Source organism: Myxine glutinosa, chromosome 2 (assembly GCF_964187855.1).
Source record: "Myxine glutinosa chromosome 2, kmMyxGlut1.1, whole genome shotgun sequence".
Lineage (NCBI taxonomy): Eukaryota > Metazoa > Chordata > Myxini > Myxiniformes > Myxinidae > Myxine > Myxine glutinosa.
The window spans coordinates 150,386,055-150,399,326 of NC_136262.1; the positions used below are offsets into that span (position 1 = coordinate 150,386,055).

Consider the following 13,272-nt stretch of genomic DNA (forward strand, 5'->3'; position numbering starts at 1 on the left):
CTACCTCTGTTTCATCAGAAAAAGTTCATGTTATGTACCAAATGGAAGCTGAAAACATGTACTTTCAGATAATATCAAGATCACTGAGTTAGCTTGCTCTGTTGACCTACATCACTCATTGCAATTAATGAAGTCATTCTACTGAAAAGCGCAGTAAAATTGGCCCTCGATAATGCAAAGAACTATTAATTCATTCATTCTCTCAATTCATTGGTACTAGGACGTGCCCGTACGTGGGTGCCCGTTCCTTGCCAAAAAAAAAAAAAAAAATGTCTTCGCCCATGCATGCATGGGCGTGCCCATGGGCCCATGGGCGTGCCCGTAAGTGCGTGATGTGACCGTACAATGAATGTATCGTCCCGACGCCGCAGCTCGGATGGCGCTGCAGTTAATCGGGCCTGTATCGGCAGAGTTATTATAAACGTGTACTACAATCGATCGTACCTTACAGCGTCTGCTCGCCACGTTCAGCATCAGTACGTCGTCACTACGACTATCCGTAAGTCCGGAAGTGACGTCCTCATTTGACTGTCCGGAAGGTCACATATCGCAGTTACGATGAATCGCAAATTAGTTTTAATTAGTTTTAAAACATAGTTTAACGCCAACATAGCGCCAACATAGTTTGCCAACGTGAAATAAATGAATACGCTCTCAAATGTGTCGTCCGAGGCAGAGTCTGTTCGCCACGTTCGGCACACGTGATAGCTCGCTGCTCTCTGATTGGTTGAATCGTTTTTTGGACATAGCTCGGTAACTACTTCTCCGATTAATATGAAACCTTGAAAAGGCACATCCTCAGGTCCCCAGCAATATATCTGGCAAGTTTCAAGTATATCGGACCCGTGGTTGTCGAGAAACAGCGGTCACAGACACACAGACATACACACACACATACACACAGAGATTACTGGAATTATAGATAGACTAGGGCATTGCCCGTACGTGGGTGCCCGTTCCTTGCCAAAAAAAAAAAAAACGGTACCCGTACGCTCTACCCCGCCCGTACGCCCGTAAACAAAAAAAACAACGCTCTTCGCTTCCGCCCTTCGCTCTGACTGAATTGGGAGAAATAATGCGCATAAGAAATCGAATTACGTACCGTAATGGCGGTCAGCTCGTAACGCGCTCAGCTCCGCTCGTCTCACATCGGCCACGCCTACGCAACAAAGCGTTCTGTGATTGGCTGCCGGAAGTGAAGTCTTCACTGTCCGGAAGTTCGCAAATCGCAGTTACGATGAATCGTTGTAATTTAATCGCAGTTTGAATTCGTTTTAAAACATAGTTTAACGGCAACATAGTTTTCCAACGTGAAATAAATGAATACGCTGTCAAATGTGCCGTCCGAGGCAGAGTCTGATCGCCACGTTCGGCACACGTGATAGCTCGCTGCTCTCTGATTGGTTGAAGCGTTTTTTGGACATAGCTCGGTAAGTAATTGTCCGATTAATTTAAAACCTTGAAAAGGCACATCCTCGGGTCCCCAGCAATATACCTGGCAAGTTAAAAGTATATCGGACCCGTGGTTGTCGAGAAACAGCGGTCACAGACAAACGTACAAACAGAGATTACTGGAATTATAGATAGATGAAGTCAACAAATGCTATCCATCAGAAGCTACCTGTATGAAGATTATTTCAAAACCAATTGAAAAAATATGAGTCGTCCTTCTATGCTTTAAAATTAAAACTCAAATTAGGAGTCAGATGTCACTCCGTGATGTGTCACTCCATAACGAAAATTTGACATTTGGTTACTTTTCTCTTTAACTGGTGGATGAAAAACCAAATAAATCCAGGGTCATTAAGAACTTATACCACCCAATCATTGTGCAGTATAAATTTTTTTTTTTTAATCTACAGAAAATAAATTAAAAAGAAAACTTGTCACTCCGTAACGTTACAGAGTGACTCATTCTGTCAAACAATTGATAACTCAGCCTGAAAAAGGTGAGTTCCTTCAGGAATTGTTCAAGATTCAATTATCCTGGAATTTCTTTGCCACAGTCACGGTAAGGGTGCTGTTGATGGGATAGGAGGTGAGGTAAAGAGGAGAGTTTGGTTGGCAAATCTGGCTGGGGATCCTGTATCTGATGCAGAATCCTTCTTCCGCGTAGCAGCGGCACAGTGCAAAAAGATCGAAGTTTTATTCATCGATGCAGGAGACATTGAGAAGTGCCAGTCGCAATTGGACGAGCGCTGGCAGTTAGTGACGTCGCTTCCGAAAACACACCAAACACTGTGTGAAACCTGTGAGGAAATATGTTGTGAGCGCCTCCATGTACTCAACAGCGGAACAATTTGAATTGGTGAGTCTTCACCCCGAGTGCCATGTATCATCCTTGGAATGTCAAAATACTGCTAATCCAGCACCTGCTGAGCGCCCCAGGTCAGACAGTCAACCCCAAATGCACCCTGGTGACTGTGACTGTGCAGTATGTCACAAAAAAAATCTAAGAAGTTGTTTGTTGGCCAGGTGACTCAGATAGTAGATGATGGTTGTTTGGAAGTATCATTTTTGCGAAAAGCGGGCCTATCTGACTTGGCATATACATTCCCAGAGGTGGAAGATAAATCCTGGATTGATTCCAACCAAGTCGTCAGATTCCTTCTTCAGCCATCCCTCGACCATCGCCATCATTATGTATTTGCTGAATGTCCTTTGGGAAAGGGAACCTTTTGCAGGGCAGTCATGTGAAGTTTTGTGATGTGGCCAACTGATTAATTCCAAACTTTGTTTTGTTTCTGGTCATCCACTCGTAAATTGTTCTCAATTTCTTTAGTCTATTTCTTGACTTTTTAATATGTTTATTGTATATTTTCTCAGTTCAGATTTATATTTTTATTATTTATCTAAAGTGTTAGATGTTGAAACGCCAGCACAAGTCAGCTGGGTTCAGAATGAAAGCCTGGCGTTATCTAGAAATGATTTGTTGCTTTGGGAGAAATCTCAAAATTGACTCGTCACTCCATAACGGGGTTTTTCGTCACTCCGTAACGGGACTATTGTAATTATTTCAGAGTAATTAGGTAATGTCTGGAATTTTGAAACCCCTGTACTGAAGGCACAACTATTAGTGTATCTTCCCATTATTTCATTACAATTTTATAACTATTGTGAGAGCAGAGTTTTCAATAAATGTTGTTATTGTTTAATAAATGACAAAAGACAGTGTCACTCCGCAACACAGTTTTTGAATGTTAATTACTTGACAATGGTCCAACTTACAGGAACTCCATTAATATCTCTGTAAAGTGCAACTCTTCCTTTACAATATGATATATAGAGAGTAGGTACTAGTGGCGTTATCACTATGCTAGAGCAATCAAAGTTCACAAAAATCACTCAAAGTGTCACTCCGTAACGTCGTGGAATTGCCCAATCACTAAATCAATAATAATTAGGTAATTAATCAAGTTATCAATTAATAAAAAAACAAAAATATACTGTTTTTGCCAAAGCACATGCACACTATTGTGCTGAAATTTCAACTTCCTAGCTCAAAGAATGGCTGAGATATCGCCCGGACAAACAAGAAAACAAATGGACTGAAAACCCTTTTGGCGCATGTCATCGCCGACGTCATGCGCAGTGCCTGGAGATGTAATAGGGAGGAGTGGAGTCCAACAGTTTTTTTTTAAAACTTAATACTGTTATTCCCTCATGATAGTTAGGTCCAAAACTTCAATTCCGTGACCATTTTTTGGCTAGTAAGGTTTGACGATTGATTTGACTTCTATTGACATTTTATAACAAAAATAGCCTCTATGTCCCTCCCAAAAATCCCGGCATTTTTCGCCAGAGGCCCGAATCCAAGATGACCGCCGGCACTATCTTGAAAAATTAAGTTTTGAACCAGAACACCTAGAATCACGTACAAAGACACTTTTTTGGGTAATTTGACCACGAGGATTCCGAATCTGACATTAGTTTGACCCAGAAATCCAAGATGGCCACCATCCAGTAGAGCGAAAATGCAACTTTTAAATGGGAGAACATATGATCATGAATTAACACATTATTTTGGCTAAATCTATACTGGCCACGGAATTGAGGTCCTGATTAGTGAATTGCTATTTTCTTGTTTTTTATTTGTCTGTGTGTGTAATGTCATATACTTATTTCTGTCTTTCCAGGGAGTTTACGAGCGAATGAGACGGCACTGAGAAGCGCAGTATTCAGAAGATAGCTGTCAAGAGAATGTCCACCGTTCCGTGTGTCCTCCAGTGTGGCGGGCTTTGCAATGAAGCCACTGATGTCGTTACCTCCGTTGAGAGTTGGGAAAATCTCAAGAAAAAAGCCCCGTTATGGAGCGGTCTTGACAAGTTCGGAGACGTTTATGCAACAGTCAATTGGGATAATGGTCCCGGCAGACAATGTGTCCATAAATCATGTAGGCTGACCTTATGGAATGCTAATAAACTGGAGCAGGCCAAGACAAGACAGAAAAAACGAGAAGTCAAGGAATGCCAATCTCAGTCTTCGTCCATGTCTGAGGCTTTCCCCCCGGCTGCTTCTCCACCTGCCAAGCGGCTGCGATCAAGTGTAGAAGGGCTGATACATGAAAAAACAAAATGTGTCTGGTGCCGTAAACCAGAGTCGGCAAAGCACCCAGAATCAAAGCTGTCCCCGATTTCGTATGATAATGCATGGGCAACGTTCAAGAGTCACACGGTGGTCCTCAAAGATCAGAGCATGCGAGACAGAATCAACTGTGTGATCGATTATGCAGCTGATGACCCATATGCGATTGAGATCAGATATCACAACAAATGCTGGTTGAAATATGTGCGTAGTTACCAGAAAATGAGTGAAGATGACAAACTCCCACGCATGCACAATGTCAATCTCCGTGAGGCTCAGACTATCTTCTTTGACCACATCAGAACAGTTATCTTTGAGGAACGTGAGCCAAGGTCACTACAGAGCCTCCTCAAAGACTACAGCTCTATCATATCTCGGTATGGCTTCTCAACATCCAGCATCAAGTCATCTTTTATCAAAGATATCCTGACCCGGGAGTTTGAGGGCAAGATCGGCTTCCACTCCCGCCCTCAGAGAAACCAGAGCGACCTAGTCTATGACACGTCTGGGGGTGGTTCATATGTTGAAGCAGCACTCTCCGCCATCGGTGTTGGCAGTGAACAACTGGTGCACAATGTGGCTAAGCGGCTCAAGGATGATGTCAAGTCAATCAAACCCATCCCATGGCCGCCAAGAGTCGAGGAGCTAGAAGAGGAGGAAGAGCTCTCGCCTCTCATGGTGCAGCTGCTATCTGCTTTGCAGGGGAAGAAGGAGGTAGATCTGTCTCCCAGCACACTCTCTCTCACCTCTCTCATCACGCAGTACATTACAAAGCGACCCACCACTACCGCCATCAATGCCACCGTCACCCTTCATGGGATGACTCGCAGCAAGGAGCTTATTGACTCTTACTACAAGCTGGGCATGGGGATCAGCTACCCGAACGTGCTTCTCCTACGTGACCTCTGGACCATGCATGACCTCGAGCGATGTTTGATCTGTCCTGATGAGATCGCTGAGGGAGAACCAAGCATTAGTATCATTGACAATGATGACTTTACCAACGACACGTTGACAGGAGGGGGTACTGCACACCGCTGTAACTGGATGTTTCTGCAGCGTCTAGAACGTCTTGTACCGGATTATGAGGCTAACATCCAGGATGAGCAAACACGCATCACAGACGCGGGTACAGGGTAAGGCACATATACCCAACACCTACATGAAATTGAATGACCCCTTCCCTTCTGCCCAAGCATTCAAAACACTTCTATGTAGCGTCAGCAACAAGGGGCGGATGCAAAAGCTGATATGCACCTACCTGACAGACCTTGCAGAGAGTGTTGATGCAGAGATTGTCTACTCTGTTGGCTCCCACTGCACCAATTTGTCAACCCAGCAACCAATGGAGAACTACAGCTTTGACCAGTCTGAGGCTGATACTGTCCTCTTTTCTGCTTGCGCAGTTCTGCGTGAATCAGGCTACAGTGGCCCTGTTGTCATTGATACCGCTGATACCGATGCCTATGTCGCGGCAGCAGTCATCTCGCAGCAGCTGCCCGGAAAGCTCTGTATCAAGAGGAAGAAGGAGACTATCTTCTGTCTTGGCCTGGTTAATGACGAGATGGCAGACTGTATTGTGCAGCTGCACTGTATGACAGGCTGTGATGCCAACTCAGGCTTCTATGGCAAGGGTAAGAAGTTGGTGTATGACCGGGTGGCGAAGAGCCCTGTGGCTCGACGGCAGCTCTCGCTGTGTGGAGATAGCCTTGACCTTGAGGAGGAGGTTGATGGAGGAAATGTTGAGTTGGATCTTGGAGACGGCGTGAAGCTGGAAGGTGTGAAAACATTTTGCTACCTCGGAGACATGCTGAATGGAGAAGGTGGATCAGACTCGGCAACGGTTGCTCGAGTGAGATGTGCATGGAAGAAGTTTCGGGAATTGAGTGGCGTGCTGATGATGAGGGGAGTGTCGTTGAAGCTGAAGGGAAAGGTGTATGCTGCATGTGTGAGAAGTGTTATGATTTATGGGAGCGAGACATGGGTAATGAACGTAGAGCAGCAACGAAGGTTGGAAAGGGTGGAAATGCAAATGGTTCGACGGATGTGCGGAGTATCGTTGAGAGAGAGGAAGACAAATGATGAATTGCGAAAGATGATGGGAATAGAGCCTGTGATTGATGCTGTGAAGAGGCACAGGTTGAGATGGTTTGGTCATGTGCTGAGGAAGGATGAAAGTGACTGGTTGAGAAGAGTGATGGAAATGAATGTAGAAGGAAGTAGAAGACGGGGAAGACCGAGAAAGACTTGGCTAAAGATGGTGGAAGAAGAAATGCGGGCAAGGGGGTTAACAAGGAGAGATGCAGAAAATAGGGCAAAATGGAGAAGATTGTCATGGGGACCGCAAGGCTAACCCCCGCTCTAGCAGGGAAAATGGCCTTTAAAATGCATGTTGTTGTTGTTTATCCCACTGATAGGCCGGATCTGGATTCGGACCTGAAACAAAATATAATTGGCTTGTTATTGTCACCGAACCAACCCATCCACGTGGTTTCGCCATACCCGTCCACAAATTTTTGAAATACCATGCTTTACTGTATATCGTTTTGGCCACACCTCTCAATGGTGAAGAATCACTCAAGAAATAAAAAAAAATTCTCACATCTGAATCCGGATTCAGATCTTCACCAAAACTGAATCGCTTCGTTCTTGTCACATACGCAACCACCTGTCCACCAAGTTTCATCCAAATCCGTCCACAACTTTGGGATATCCTGTTCACACAAAAACAAAGACAGACAAACAGACAGGTGCGAAAATACAACCTCCTTCCGTCCACCTTTGGTGGACGAGTTAATTATGAATACAGGTAAAAATTGTCTCCAAATGATGACGTTTTATACAACACTGGCTAATACCGGGATGGACAGTCTGCCCACCCAAGGAATAGGCAAAACTGAAAATTCTCGTTTGCTGTTCATTATACCAGGACTCACCCATATTACACTGGGGGGGAGGAGGGGAATAATAATTTAAAAAATCTCTCAACTTCAAAAGGTAACCTATTATATCAGCTGTGGCATTTGAACACACCTGAAGATGTATTTGACATCTCTTTCAACCTCTATCATTCCTCAACAAGAAAATGATCTCTTCATTCTCCACTCGACAATCACCCTCATCCACCACCATCCTTCCCCCCATCCGCCACCCTAAAATCCCTCCCCCCCCATCCGCCACCCTTCCTCTCCCATCCCATCCGCCACCCTTCCCCCCTCCCATCCGCCACCCTTCCCCCCTCCCATCCGCCACCCTACCCCCTCCCACCCCCCCATCCCTTCCGCCACCCTAAAACCCCTCCCCCCCCATCCGCCTCCCTTCCCCTCCCATCCCATCCGCCACCCTTCCCCCCTCCCATCCCATCCGCCACCCTTCCCCCCTCCCATCCCATCCGCCACCCTTTCCCCCTCCCCCCATCCCATCCACCACCCTACCCCCTCCCCCCCCCCCATCCCTTCCGCCACCCTAAAACCCCTCTCCCCCCATCCGTCAACCTTCCCCCCCTCTCCCATCCCATCCACCACCCTACCCCCTCCCCCCCCCATCCCTTCCGCTACCCTAAAACCCCTCTCCCCCCATCCGTCAACCTTCCCCCCCTCTCCCATCCCATCCACCACCCTTCCCCCCCTCTCCCATCCCATCCGCCACCCTACCCCTACCCCTCCCCCCCCATCCGCCACGCTACCCCCTACCCCCCCCCTCCCATCCGCCACCCTCCCCCCCCCATCCCATCCACCACCATTCCCCCTCCCCTCCACCACCCTTCCCCCTCCCTCCACCACCCTTCCCCCCTCCCTCCCCATCCGCCACCCTTCCCCACTCCCATCCGCCACCCTACCCCCTCCCCCCCATCCCTTCCCCCCCTCTCCCATCCCATCCGGCACCCTACCCCCTCCCCCCCATCCCTTCTGCCACCCTTCCCCCCCTCTCCCATCCCATCCGGCACCCTACCCCCCCCCCCCCACATCCATCCGCCACCCTCCCCCCCCCCATCCCATCCGCCACCATTCCCCCTCCCCTCCACCACCCTTCCCCTTCCCCCTCCCTCCACCACCCTTCCCCCCTCCCTCCCCATCCGCCACCCTTCCCCACTCCCATCCGCCACCCTACCCCCTCCCCCCCATCCCTTCCCCCCCTCTCCCATCCCATCCGGCACCCTACCCCCCCCCCCACATCCATCCGGCACCCTACCCCCCCCCCCCCACATCCATCCGGCACCCTACCCCCCCCCCCCCACACATCCCATCCGGCACCCTACCCCCTCCCCCCCATCCCTTCCGCCACCCTTCCCCCCCCTCTCCCATCCCATCCGGCACCATAACCCCCCCCCCCCCCACATCCCATCCGCCACCCTACCCCCCTCCCCCCCATCCCATCCGCCACCCTACCCCCCTCCCCCCCATCCCATCCACCACCCTACCCCCCTCCACCCCATCCCATCTACCACCTTTCCCCCCTCCCCCCATCCGCCGCCGTTTAACTTGAAGTTGAAGCAAACCTTTTCTACACAAATACGAAACGATTAAATGACAAAACGTGCAATTCATACATATAGTAGATATGGCCGCAATAGGTTTAACGACCAATGTAAAAGATCTACAACGCCACGTTGAAGCACCTGATAATTACAGGCCCCGTTCAGGGTTTTGAAAAGAAAATAGATTTCATCTAAAAAAAAAACACATTTGACAAAATTCATACCTTTCAAACAAAATCGAGAGGGTCAAGAATAAGGGCAAGTAAAGCGTAACGAGCGTGGATTCCGTGAGATTGCTGACCAGTGACAACCTCGAGTGCGCAGCTCCACATTGCGCATGCGCTCCGCAGACCGGAAGCAAGTGTCGGAGACAGGAAGTTTCCAATGCCACAAAATTCGTTTTTCCTGCCAATCAGGGATTAAATGATTATTGATGGGCGGAATGGTCTCTTTCTGCATTGAGTTCCTTGCAAGAGAACTATTATTAGGCTTCCAGTAGAAGCCGATTGTTCTTGTTAAGATTATTATTAATAATTATTATTTTCATACTGAACATACACCGCCTAAAAGTCAGAAAAAACAATTTCGCCATTTATTGCCATTATTATACGAAAATATGCCGGTATGTTCGTACTTATAGAATCTAAAACGATTTGGCCGATCTCCAAATTTTGCATTCGTGCTGAGGTTACCCGCGAGCAGGCCCTGGGCAAAGTAAAGATTGGCCCCTTACCTCATGTGTGGGGAAGATGACCCCGACACAAGGCAAAGTTTAATGTATGTGATTATTATAAAGTAAGGTGTAAAAGATCGGGCCGAGCGAGGTGTAATAATAACCACGGTAAGATTAATAACCACGGTAATAATACACACGAACCGATCCAGTTGGTTTCCAGAGGAGGTGTATTAACAGTACATCGGAAGAGGAAGTACAATAAGCCATGAGTACAAGACTCTTAACTGTTGCACAGATTTACATGAGTCAAACCCTTGAACCCCAATAACCCAATTAAAATGGCTTCACTGATTAAAGAAGAAGTTCAAGACGTGTCCAGCGCCAAAAGGCGCCCGCGGAACTACGTAACTTCCGGTTAGTGCACCCTTCGCGACAATAGTCACGTGATTGGATACGTTGAAAACAAACCACAAAAGGGCACGTGTTACAGCCACTGAATTGAAAATATATAAAACGCTCATACTCCGTGAAAAGTGTAGCCGCAGTGTCGCCATCTTGGTTAGCACGACTCGACCGACTCGCTTCGCGGATCTCGTTTGTTCATGAACGTGTCCCAGATTTTAAAAGCCAGACAACTGTTAAAATGCCATTTTGGGCGGCAATAAACTGATCCAATCGGTTACAGAAGGGTTGTGGAAAGACGTTTGTTTCTACACCGGTTACCTGGATGATTATATATCTGCTACTGGAGTGAATATAGTGACAAAATCATGTGACATACAAAAACAAACATTACATGTACACACGTTGTACACACAGACATGCACATTCTCCCGGCTGCTCGAGGAGGGGAGCCATCGACCCAAAATTCTGAAGGAGGTGGTCAAACATGGTATTGTAGGAGCTGTGCTCCCACGTCAATCGGAAGAATGGACGCGACAAAAAGCTGGAATTCGTCCGAGTTTCTTTATTGTCACAAAACAACTCGGGTACTCTGAAAAGCCCGTTTATCGCGCAGCAATATATATACACACATTATCTACGAGCGTTTGCCCGGGAAAGGCGAGAGGGGGCGTGGCCGGGCGTCCTGGCCGCGGCCTGGCAAGTCGAGGGCGGGCATGCCCGGGCGTCCCTGACGCGGCCTGGCAAGTCGAGAGCGGGCGTGGCCGGGCGTGCCCAGGCATCCCGGCAAGTTGAGCGCGGGCCTGCCCGGGCGTCCTGGACGAGCCTGGCATGGTGATCGCTCCGCGTCCTTGGTAGGTGCAAGGCGATTGTGTAAACCCAGCGGTAGCCGCTACAGTATGCACATTTCGATGACGCCATCGATGACATCATCAGAGGTCAAAAGGTCACGAAGTTGAAGGGGAAGTGAAAATCTGGGATACCTGCGCAATAAAAGGGTTAAAATCAAAAAATGCAAAGAGGTTGTAAAAATAAAACTGACTCATATTTTAGAGGACCGACATAGGAAGTTTTTAATATCAAGAAACTTTACAAATATATTAGCATTACAGTGTTAACCCCTTCTGTTTCAGGGACAAAATTTGCGAAAATGGTAAAAAAAAAAAATGGAATTTTCAGACATTTTCAGAATAATTAAACAACGATTCTTTTGAAGCAGGGAAGGACATCCAATCAGGGTATTGTGGTGCTGTGCACACACGACTCGATTGCCAGAGAGGTAGGCCACAACGCGTGGATACAAACAAGAGTCTTTATTAAGAGCTCGCATATCAGCACTGGGCGGGCTCGAGCTTAGAGCCCGCATATATGTCACGAGGCCACGCCTTGCCCCCGGGCGTGGCCGATCGGCCGAAAGGCGGGGCATGCATTTCAGGTCCCCGCCTGGACACTCGCGCCACCCACTGGTGCGCGGAATTATTACCCCTTGTGCCCGCCACACGCGCCCCCCCCCCCCCCCCAGAATTCCCGCGCACCTGAAGGGTGAGCTTGCGGGGAAGCCGGATGTCCCGGCCAAAACGCCCCCTGGCGATGCGTGCAGGGCTGGGGGGTAGCGGGGCTGGGGGGTGCCGGGGGTCTGACCGCCGGGGGGCTGGCCTCGACGCGGAGGCAGAGCTGCTTGCGGGGGGTGTTCCAGATCGAGGTGGGCCGGCTTGAGGCGGTCCACGGTGATACGATCCAGGGCACCGCCGATGTCCACGGCGAAATGTTTGTCCCCGGTCTCCAGCACGCGGAAAGGCCTGTCGTACGGGGGCCGCAGCGGTGCCCGGTGGACGTCGTGTCGGATGAAAACGTACTCCACCGTGCGAAGCTCCGGGGCGACGTTGGAGGGCGGGCAACCGTGGTGTGCCGTGGGTACCGGGACGAATATCCTGGCGGCCTCCTGCAGGGTGGAGCGTTGTTGCGCCGCGGACCAAGGAGCCGTGGAGTCGGCGATAAACTCGCCTGGCACCCGCAGCGGCTGTCCGAAGACCAGCTCCGCCGAGGATGCGCGCAGGTCGTCCTTGGGCACCGTCCTGAGGCCCAGCAGGACGCAGGGGAGCCTGTCGGCCCAGCTGCCGTCGTGGAGGCTGGCCCGGAGTGCGGCCTTCATGGAGCGATGAAAGCGCTCGCACAGGCCATTGGCCTGGGGGTGGTAGGCTGTGGTGCGGTGCAGTTTGACGCCGAGCCCTTGCGCCACCGCGCCCCAGAGCTCCGAGGTGAACTGGGGGCCGCGATCGGACGAGATGTCCGAGGGGGCACCAAACCGGGCAACCCACGTAGCGATGAAAGCGTCTGCGATGTCAGCCGCAGTCGTCGCCGCCAAGGGCACGGCCTCCGGCCACCGGGTGGTGCAGTCCACCATGGTGAGGAGGTGGGTGAACCCCCGCGAGGGGGGCAGAGGTCCCACCAAGTCGACGTGGACGTGGTCGAACCGACGCTCGGGCACCGTAAATGGGGCCAACGGGGCCCGGGTGTGGCATTGGACCTTTGCGCGCTGGCATGCGAGGCACATCCTGGCCCAGTTGCGGACGTCCTTCCTGAGGCCATGCCAGACGAACTTCGCCGCGACGAGCTTCCGGGAGGCCTTCGTGCCGGTTGTGACAGGCCGTGGATGGCGTCGAAAACCGGGCGCTGCCAGCCAGCGGGCACGATGGGGCGAGGCCGGCCGAGGGAGACGTCGCACAGGAGGGCCGCGACGTCGAACGGCACCTCAGTGACGCGGAGGCCCATGACGGCGGTCCGCAAGGCCTGGACGCTGGGGTCGGCGGTCTGGTCCTCCGCCATCCGGGCATAGTCGATCCCGAGGTGGACCGCGTGCGCGACGGACCGGGAAAGGCAATCCGCCACCGGGTTGTCTTTACCCGCGACGTGACGGATGTCCGTCGTGTACTCGGACACGGCAGAGAGGTGACGTTGCTGCGGGGCCGACCATGGCTCGGCGACCTTGGCCATCGCGAACACAAGGGGCTTGTGATCAACGAAAGCCGTGAACGGGCGGCCCTCAAGCAGATGGCGGAAGTGTCGGACCGCCAGGTGGAGCCCGAGCAGCTCGCGGTCGAAGGTGCTGCAGCGGCATTCATGCGGGCGAAGC

General features: G+C 50.4%; 1 protein-coding gene and 1 long non-coding RNA gene across 3 annotated transcripts in view; both read right to left on the reverse strand.

The window, feature by feature from the left end:
* Nucleotides 1–9,466, reverse strand: part of LOC144890668 (uncharacterized) — a 42,505-nt gene extending 33,039 nt beyond the window's left edge. The window contains exons 1-2 of one of the 2 annotated variants that reach the window (XM_078771807.1): nucleotides 9,286–9,466; nucleotides 7,187–7,298 (exon numbers count right to left, since the gene is read on the reverse strand). The gene's annotated coding sequence lies outside the window, so the exon portion shown is untranslated. The remainder of the gene's footprint in view (nucleotides 1–7,186; nucleotides 7,299–9,285) is intronic. The other variant, XM_078771808.1, reaches the window with a different exon arrangement.
* Nucleotides 9,467–10,728: 1,262 nt separating this feature from the next.
* Nucleotides 10,729–13,272, reverse strand: part of LOC137418800 (uncharacterized) — a 42,895-nt gene continuing 40,351 nt past the window's right edge. The window contains exon 4 of the long non-coding RNA XR_010982712.2: nucleotides 10,729–11,122. This is a non-coding gene — a long non-coding RNA (uncharacterized LOC137418800). The remainder of the gene's footprint in view (nucleotides 11,123–13,272) is intronic.